Source organism: Terrapene carolina, unplaced genomic scaffold, assembly GCF_002925995.2.
Source record: "Terrapene carolina triunguis isolate 2854851 unplaced genomic scaffold, T_m_triunguis-2.0 Scaffold234, whole genome shotgun sequence".
Lineage (NCBI taxonomy): Eukaryota > Metazoa > Chordata > Testudines > Emydidae > Terrapene > Terrapene triunguis.
In genome coordinates, this window is record NW_020664585.1 from 6,728,193 (window position 1) to 6,737,214 (window position 9,022).

At 43.0% G+C, this 9,022-nt stretch overlaps 1 protein-coding gene across 1 annotated transcript in view; it reads left to right on the top strand.

Annotated features, from left to right (window-relative positions):
* The first annotated feature begins 4,509 nt into the window (after nucleotides 1-4,509).
* Nucleotides 4,510-9,022, top strand: part of MORN3 (MORN repeat containing 3) — a 24,371-nt gene continuing 19,858 nt past the window's right edge. The window contains exon 1 of the mRNA XM_024196111.1: nucleotides 4,510-4,535. The gene's annotated coding sequence lies outside the window, so the exon portion shown is untranslated. The remainder of the gene's footprint in view (nucleotides 4,536-9,022) is intronic.

Sequence of the window (9,022 nt, forward strand, 5' to 3'; positions counted from 1 at the left end):
CCTATCTTTAAAGGGAACAAAGAGGACCCAAGGAATAGATCAGTCACCCTAACTTCAATACTTGGAAAGATACTGGAACTAATTATTAAACAATCAGTTTGTAAGTACCTGGAGGATCATAGGGTTATAACAAATACCCAGCATGGATTTGTCAAGAACAAATCTTGCCAAACCAACCTAATTTTCTTTTTTGACAGGGTTATTGGCCGAGTGAATAGGCAAGAAGCAGTAGACATGATATATCTTGAGTTTAGTAAGGTTTTTGACATAGTCCCACATAGCAGTCTCATAAACAAACTAGAGAAATGTGATCTAGATTAAATTATTATAAAGTGGATGCACAACTGATTGAAAAACTGTGCTCAAAGAGCGACAAAGAGTCCTGTGGCACCTTATAGACTAACAGACGTATTGGAGCATAAGCTTTCGTGGGTGAATACCCACTTCGTCAGATGAAAGCTTATGCTCCAATACGTCTGTTAGTCTATAAGGTGCCACAGGACTCTTTGTTGCTTTTTACAGATCCAGACTAACATGGCTACCCCTCTGGTGCTCAAAGAGTTATCAATGGTTCACTATCAAACTGGGAGGGGTTCCTGCAGAGGTCAGTCCTGGGTTTGGTACTAGTCAATATTTTAATTAATGACTTGGATAATGCAGTGGAGAATATGCTTATAAAAGTTGCAGATGACACTAAGCTGGCAGGGGATGCAAGCACTTTGGAGGACAGGATTAGAATTCAAAATGACCTTGACAAACTGGATAATTGGTCTGAATGCAAGTAAATGAAATCAAATAAAGACAAGTGCAAAGTACTTCACTTAGGAAGGAAAAAATCAAATGTATACCTACAAAATTATAATTAACTGGCTAGGGGTTAGTACTTCTGAAAAGGATGTGGGATGATAGTGGATCACTAATTGAATATGAGTCAACACTATGATGCAGTTGGTAAAAAGGCTGATGGAATGGAAGGAGTTATGGTTTGCGGTGGTTCTTAGTTCTTCTCTGAGTTTGTTCCACAGTCTGCGATCACCCCCTAAGAAATACTGTTTCTTGCACAGAGTAATCTTTATCCTTATAGTAGAAAGTTCCATGCGGCCATGGGGAGCAGAATTTGTCAACCATAACCTTCAGCCTTTCAAAGTATAACTCCTGGTGGATCTGTGTTGTTCCCCACACTAGTAGCATTTGCGCTTTTAATGGCAAATGGAGAAAAATTATTTAACCATCGTTGTAAGCTCACCAAGGCAGCTTTTGTATGTCTGCCTCATTCAGTGACTGGGGTGGAATCAGCAGCCCACTGTATCTGAGACAGCATTACAGGCCTAGATGGTGTCATCCATGTAAGTCATAAATCATTGTCAAGTGTGTCCAAGGGCATGGAGCAGTCTTCAGCACCCTCATTTGGAATTCTTCACCATATTGTAACCACAACACTCCCTATGTGTGTCATGGGAAATGTTGACTAGATAACTGAATAGGATAACACTGTGGTATGGATATTTCTTGCACATGGCAGATGCAACAGTAGCAAAAATTGCTTTTCCATTTATGTGTTATTTGTGTTGTTTTTCATTCTTAGATTCCACCTCATCCTCTCCTATTCTATCTGAGACGACTTCCCTATACAAATCTCTGTCTCACTGCTGTTCCTCCTTTTCAGACTGCAGGCCAAACAAACTAATAACACTCTACTCAGTTCACACAAAGGAAGTGCAAATGCTCTGCTGGATGGACACAGTTACAGAGTACTCCCTGATCATATCAGTATTTGTTCTGCAGCTTCCAGGGAGGAGGTGTGAAGAACTGAGGAGGAAGCATGTCCCAACCTCCACCCTGAGTGATGAGACTGATTCAAACACTGCAGTTTAAAAACCACACAGTACTGCTCAGGGAACCCATTAGGAATTTAAAATCAAACACATTTTGTGAACATAGTGACTTTTGAGTCAAAAGCCACAGCTTAGAGCACTGAGGACCACAAGTTAGGTAGCACTTATTTGTATGAAAACTGTGCAAACCTAATTCTCCCAACTCATTGTGTTAATAAAGCAAACAGAGTCTTGCAGTGTAGCATCATTTAAACAATTGTGGTATCTGGGTTTTATATGCATAGAATCCTTTCTACTCTATTCTTCATCTCTTTACTTTCATCTACACTTTAATAAATTATTGAGAGGATTTTTAAGCATAGGAATAAAAACAAAAACATTGGAATATTTGTGACCTGAAAGTTAAGTATCTATTGAATTGACAGGTTTCAGAGTAGCAGCCGTGTTAGTCTGTATCCGCAAAAAGAACAGGAGTACTTGTGGCACTTTAGAGACTAACAAATTTATTAGAGCATAAGCTTTCGTATGCATCCGAAGAAGTGGGCTGTAGCCCACGAAAGCTTATGCTCTAATAAATTTGTTAGTCTCTAAGGTGCCACAAGTACTCCTGTTCTTTTTATTGAATTGAAATGTTCCAAACTGTATAAAGAGCTTCTGACACTGGATCTCTACCAAAACACACACACGCATCGGTTCCCCTCTGAATTCATTAGCCTTCCCACACAATTGAACATGGATGCCTAAATTTCTTTATCTTCAAGATTTTTCAGTCTGAGTTCTAGGTCAGTGAGTCAATCCTGCATGTTACTTTTTAATCTATTACATTGTTGTTTTAGCTATGCTATTCTCACATCTCTTTCTTACGGACATTCTGAAGGAAATAATGTTTTTAAATCAATGTCCTTTTACACAGAAGAGCAGTAGCTCTGAAAAATCACCCCTTTCCTTATTAATAATCAAAAGAAAATCTAGTTTTATGGAGGCATGAGTTGAGTTTCAGTAGTTAAGGTCAAGATTTATTATTGTCACAGTTCAGGGCAACTGCACCTATATTCCCCCTCTATGGTCCAACAAGAGCATCCACTCTTAAGCTTCTGGACACAGGTCTCTTTCTGTCCTGGCCAAGGTATTTCCAGGCTGCACAGTTTCCTGCCTACACTGTTGTATTCCCCCAGCAAAGCAGACCACCTAAACAGGCCTACGTCTGCACTTTGCTTACTCTTTGAAAGCTATAAACAGTGTAACTGCTGCAGTTATAAGTGATCACACAGCTTTTTTTAGGCATGTACATTTATGGTTAAGGTGACGGCATTACAGAGAAAACACACTACAAACAATAAAAGAACCTACACAGATGCTAATATGTTTACCAGAGATCACTCCAACTCCAACAAGGGCTCTGGTCAGTGAACAGTCTTTCAAATCCCACCAACAGGTTTTTCTGTACTCATAAGTTCATATCAGCTATTAGCTCAGAAACAAACACACCCATGAATCTGTGAGTCACTCTTGTATCCAGTTTGGGCCTTTTTGATCTGTCCTCATTTAACAGATCAGCAGACAAAAAGTCCCCTCCTCCGTGCAAAGCTTCAAAGGCTGAGTTCTTGCTTACCTGGAAGAGTTTATATTTGCATACACCTCCCTGTAGAGAGATCCACTTAACTTTAAAAAGCTCATGTTGTTTCAGATAGACCTTTGAAGCTTATAACACTTCCCAGGGTTTTACATTAGTCAGGTCTCCTCCTTAGAGGCCTTACATAAAATTCCACAATGATACATAAATATTTGCATTTTAACACAATGAACTAAAATACATAAATTTAATTCAGTAAAATTTAACTTGATGTAGTTAAGTTTGTCCAGAATATTGCAGGAAATTGCCATCTCTGCCACAATTCTATTATTATTTTTATTACAATTGCACCTAGGGACCCTGACTGAAACTGATGCCCCATTGTGATGGACACTATTCAAACACAGTGAGCCAATATGTTCTCCTTCCTGAGTTTCCCCCTTCCAAGCAGTGGGCACCTTTCCCGTTCTGTGAGGTTCCCCTCCTTTTACCATTCCCAATCTGCAGGGTCTCTGCTTCTCCTCCCATCTGGGAACTCCTCCTGAGGGAGCTTATGCTGTGGAGCTGCCTCCCTGCCAGCCTTTGAATTCACCAGGGAAAGCAGTGTAGAGCAGCCAGGGGGGAGGCACTCTCTGGGGGTTGTGAAAGGCTTTGGTTTGGGGACCCTTTGGAATGAAAGACATTATGAGTGTGAAATAGTCTGATAGCGTCTACCCACTCAAGCCACCTGTTTTCCTTTATTCCTAAGGACCAGGAAAATATATAGTGTTGACTTTAGTAGTAAGATTTCTGATTTATACAGTACAGGGATCAAATATAAATGGAAACACACAGATATCCCAACACAGGTTGGATGCTAAGTTTTTACTTTGAAAAAGGCTTTACCTTAGACAGTTACAATAATGGCTGTAATCAGATGCATTTGACTCCCAACCTCCCATGAACTGCATCCTAGGTACCCTTTAAACTTGGAATATGGGTTTGTCTGTTGTGAAGAGTCTGCCAGAGTTGCTATGGCTACCCCAGCAGGGGTGGGAAGTTGTGTGCACAGGCTGTACACAGCTCACGCTGCTAGCGCTACATTTCACCAGAGCTCCCCAGACTGCCTCTGCAGCAAAAACAAAGAGGTTAGTCTACCCTTATTTGCTGTTAAAAGAGGGGAGATAGAAATGACTTTATGTTAGGAACAGAGAGATTCCTTGTTACCGGTTATTCTCCTTTAATTGCTCTGGCACAGCAGGAAAAGAAAGGGTTAACAATAAAAAGGTTTCTAGTAATTAGCATAGAGGGCTTTTCCATGTCCTTCTGTGCTCACCCTCCTCCTGCTTTGCTGCTCTCAGAACTAGAACTGGACAACGGGCAGCAGAACTTGCCAGGAGAAAGGTTAAGGAATCTTTTGACATCAGGTGGGGGTATGGCTGATTCCTCCTAGCCCCTGTGGGAAGCTGCTAGTGCTAGCTCAGGACCCACTACAGAAATCTCTGCTACAGCAGCTACATACAAACTGAGATGAGCTGTCGAGAGATCATTGGCCGCCAGGGAGAAGTTAGCGCAAAAAGCAGCAGGATTTCCCCCTACTGTTAACCTCATCTCAGAAAACGAGCTCCCCAATGTAGACTCTGCAGAGAATAGTCACAGATTTCTATACAGGGTTATAGGTTATACAGGTAAGAAGGGAGGGGAGAACAGAAAAGCGCCTGGTTGCTGCTGAGGACTCAGTTGCAGCAGCTACCCAGTTGAGCGACAGGGCACCTCTGAGTGCTGCCCTCTATTAATTACTAGCTGGCAGCCCAGAACCACTGCTCATTAGAACAGAGCTGCAGGGATCAGAATGAAGGCACAACTACACCTCTACCCCGATATAACATGACCCAATATAACACAAATTCGGATATAATGTAGTAAAGCAGTGCTCCGGGGGGGGTGCTGCGCGCTCCGGAGGATCAAAGCAAGTTCGCTATAACGCGGTTTCACCTATAGCGTGGTAAGATTTTTTGGCTCTCGAGGACAGTATTATATCGGGGTAGAGGTGTATTATCTCTCAGCCTCCTAAACACTAAGGCCAGAATTCTCAGAAGAGCTCAGCACATGGGGCACATGCTGGGTGCCCAGCTTTGAAAATTTGGCTCTAAAATGTCACCTCCTTGCATATCCTAAACTTCCACTGACTTCAGCTGGAGATTTCAGGCTGCAAAGGAATGTAAGACTGGGCCCCAAGAAGATGGTGGAGACCTCCAAAGTGTGTAACAAAGAGACAAAATTCATAACAATCTTTTTCACTAGAGTACATGAAATTGTTGAGTTAAACCACTGACATTTATGTACATTCTCTGATTTCGAAAGCAATAAATATACAATACCTGTACCATTGAATTTAAAGAAAGTAAATATTGAAATTAACTCAAAACTGGCATAATAAATACGCATTATTTTAAAATGGTTCCTTGCAAGGAATGCTCCAATTGAGGGTGTTCACTTGAAGCAGTAAAATAAGCTCTATGGTTCATTTTCTTCAGTCCTCAAATTGCTGAAAGGGTTACAGCTTGCTGGGAAAAAGGGGGTAGAGTAGTTGGACAACTTGTCATCACAGACAGCAGATAGCTATCACTCTCTCTTTGGTTATGAGTTGGCTCACTCTGAGGGGAGTGCAGCAGGTTGATTTTGGGGACAAAGCTGGAGTGTTCAAGAAAGAGCAGGCTTGCTCTTAGCATCCCAAACATTCTGGCTCCAGTCAGCTTCTGCAGCTCTGCAGGTCACACTGGCAGTTTTAGGGGGTGGGGAGATGGCATCTGACAGACAAATGGTTGGAGCTGGGTGAATTCTTTGGTAAAAAAGGCTTTTAAATTAAATTTACTTGTGTTCAAATTTGTAAAATAACCATAAAACTAAATTAATTTTACAAAAATGTGAACGCCTCCCACACTGGAAGACTGATTTAAAGAAGAAATGACTTTCAAAAGATAACATTTAATCCTGGAGAGCAAATCATGACCAGCATTTCACTCTCTGACACTCTACATAAACTCTACTGAGAGATCAGGACAGACATCCTTTAATGGTGAAAACATAATCAGGGATCAGACACCATAGATTCAGAAATGCAATGAGAAAATTCAAAAGTTTGAGACAACACAAGAGACTTACTTCTTAGTCATGAAAAATATGACTCCCAATGGGAGATATTTTTAAAGGGCTCATCATTGAATGAATAAATAAATATGAGTACACTGTAAACAAAAAACAAGTTGTCATTCCAACACAAAAAAAACACTACATTGTGTAACAGTTCAAGTTGGTCAAGTACAACAACTATCACCCCAAGTACTAAGCAAGTAGGAAATCCAAAGTTATCCCAGGCATCATACACGGCATCCAAACAACAAGAATTGTAACTTAAGTATCCTGACTAATAATAAAACTTCATTAATTAAAACTTTATTTTAAAAAACAGATGAGAAACACTCGGAAACCAGGTGTTTCTGAACATTTGACCTAACCTGAGTCATCTTAATTAAAACTCAATTAAAATAAATCTTTAAGATATGGTATGCTATTGTCTCAATGTTCACATTTAAATCTCAACACAAATTTTGTTGAAGGGTCTTCTCAGACTTTAAAGTAGTTCACAGTGTTAACCACATCCACCAATAAAATTTATTCTCACCTGCTTCAAATATTCTACTATGCACATGACAGTGAACAGAAAGATATACTTTATCTCTGTGTTAAAGGGTAGCTAAACCAAGCTGTCAAGTACAGTGCACTTTAACTGATACCCCTTATACAGTCTAGCAGTTTCCAAACTGTTCTCTAGAACACTCAATTGTCAGGCTACAAAAGTTATTTACAATGAAGTAGCTCAAGTCCTCCTCCTGATTTAAACCTTTGAAAGCAGGTTCAAAGAAAATCTAGGACCCGTATGGAGCCACATGAATTAAATAGCATGTCATTAGAGACTTGCAAAAACGTGATATAAGAACATAAGGTAACATCTGGAGCGAGTATACATTTTGATAACATACCATAAAGCAAATAATTTTAGTGGGAGCAACAGCCTCTAATGGTCACAAGTGAGAACTGCAGCAAAACAACATTTTTGTTCCATTCCAGATATTTGTGAGAGGGTGAAACCTATGTATATTATGGCTATTAGTTTTATATTTCCTAACCTTTTAATTTAAACTTGCATCCTCAACACTGCATTTTTATAACACAAAAGCCTATGGTAATGCAACGTTAAGATGGCAAATTTGGAGTTAAAAACAGGAAATGCAAAAGATAATTTTCTCATATACAGCTGTTAGGTCACCTGCATTGCACATGCTGTATTTTAAGAGAGACATTTAACAGACTAATTAGTAATATGTAAATTGTCAGTGAATTAAAGTTCACATGAGAATCTTAGCTTTAACATTTCTGTTTTTTATTTAAAATTGTAACCTCAGAACTGTATAAAAATAAGCAGTTGTATTTAATATACTTGTGCTGTTTGTTCTGAGGAAAAGGAAAACAGTAGCTGAAATCCTAGAGTTTTGTGTTCTTGCAGTTTAGTGAGGGAGAGATGCTTACCGTGTTTCCTGTGTGTGCATGATTTTCCTTCTCTCCAATGAGTGGATATGCTTTGCCTCACAGAGCACTGTGTTTAGCAGTTAAGAGTCTAATCTGGTGGTGCCTGAAGGAACAGTAACATGCACTTGGTTAATCTCTCGGTGCCTCGGTTGCCCATTTGCAAAGTAGGCAGGGCCGGTGCAACCACTAGGCAAACTACGCTGTCGCCTAGGGCGCCAAGTAGTTGGGGGCGCCAAAAAGCGGTGCCCTGGCTCCAGGAGCGGCGCCAGGGTTTTTGCCGCCCTAGGTGGCAGCGCTCCTCTGAACATTCGGTGGCGGGAGTCCTTCCGCTCCGCGTCTGCCGGAGCGAGTGAAGGACCCGCCGCCAAATTTCCGCTGAAGATCCGGAGCGGAAGGACCCCCGCCGCCGAATTTCAGCCGAGGGCGGCAAAATTCAACCCCCCAAATCCTGCCGCCCTAGGCAACCGCCTAGGGTCGCCTAGTGGAAGCGCCGGCCCTGCCTGGCTCGGAAGGGAGGAGGAGCCGCCTTCCGGAGGCACTGGAGAGCCAGAGCGTCGGCTTGCAGGGGTGGCAAACCCCAGCCTTGGAGGAGCCAGTGCGACGCGGGGGGGCAGCAGCCCTGCAAAGGCGGCGGCACCGCTGGTAGGGAGTAGCTGCCCCCCCCCCCCCCTCCCGCCCACGCTGCAGCCCCGCGCCCCCCCCCCCCCGGGGGCTCCTGCAGTGGATGTATGCAGGCGGCAGCACCCGTGCGCCCCCCGCTCCCCTCTCGCCGCGCTCGGGCTCTGTGGCTCCCGGGCATGTGAGCCACCACCGCCGCCGGGGCACGGGGCCCTGAGCCTGCTCCGGGAGGGGCGGCGGTGGCTCACACTCCCAGGAGCCGCAGAGCCCAAGTGTGGTGAGGGGGTAGCCGGGGGGCACACGGGGGCTGCTGCCCACATGCATCCGCTGCAGGTGCCCCCAGGGAGGGGCAGGCGCGCTCCCCGGCTCCCCCCTCACCGTGCTCGCGTTCTGCGGCTCCCGGGTGTAGAAGAGGACGGCTGTAGGC